A 727-nucleotide genomic window follows, 5' to 3' on the forward strand; every position below is an offset into this window, starting at 1 on the left:
GGGAGCGAGGAGTGGGGGAGGAGGAGGGAGCGAGGAAAGGGGGGGAGGAGAGGGTAGAGGAGGAGGGAGCAGGGAGAGGGGGGAAGGAAGGGGAGAGGAGGATACTGTGTATTGAAAGTGACCAGAGCAGTTCCTAGAGTTCTGTCCAGCTGTATTGAGATACAGAGTAGCCTTCTCCCCCATTCAAATAGACACATCATATATCAGATCACTGCTTCAAATATGTAAATATTTAAAATATGACTCTCGAAAAGAGAGGACACTTTATCTGGGAAATAAGATAAATGTCTCTCTCCTTTGCTGAATGGTTTCAAAAGAAAGAACCAAGTGATTTTCAAGTGAATTTGGTCTGAATAGATTAGCCAGGGGTTTGAATACCGTGTTGTACAAAAAGAGCCGTAGTTTTACCTCCCTCACAAGACCTGGACAAACACAGACACACTGCCATGAATATGTTCACTCAAACACACACAGAGAGCAGAAGAAATAAGATAACGTGTCATGATCAATGTGATGATGAATGTGATGATGAAACGAAGTTGGACCTTGTTGAGAAAAAAATATTCATTTATTTTTTACAAACAGCAGAGGATTTCCTACTTCTTTGGTGCTCAGCCCCCTCCCCCTCTTCACACTCAGCCCCTCCCCCTCTGGTGTTGGTTATGGTGTTGAGGTGGTCCAGGCCTGGGGCTGGTGTTGGTTATGGTGTTGAGGTGGTCCAGGCCTG

The sequence above is a fragment of the Salvelinus sp. IW2-2015 genome, unplaced genomic scaffold, assembly GCF_002910315.2.
Source record: "Salvelinus sp. IW2-2015 unplaced genomic scaffold, ASM291031v2 Un_scaffold793, whole genome shotgun sequence".
In the NCBI taxonomy this organism is placed as follows: domain Eukaryota; kingdom Metazoa; phylum Chordata; class Actinopteri; order Salmoniformes; family Salmonidae; genus Salvelinus; species Salvelinus sp. IW2-2015.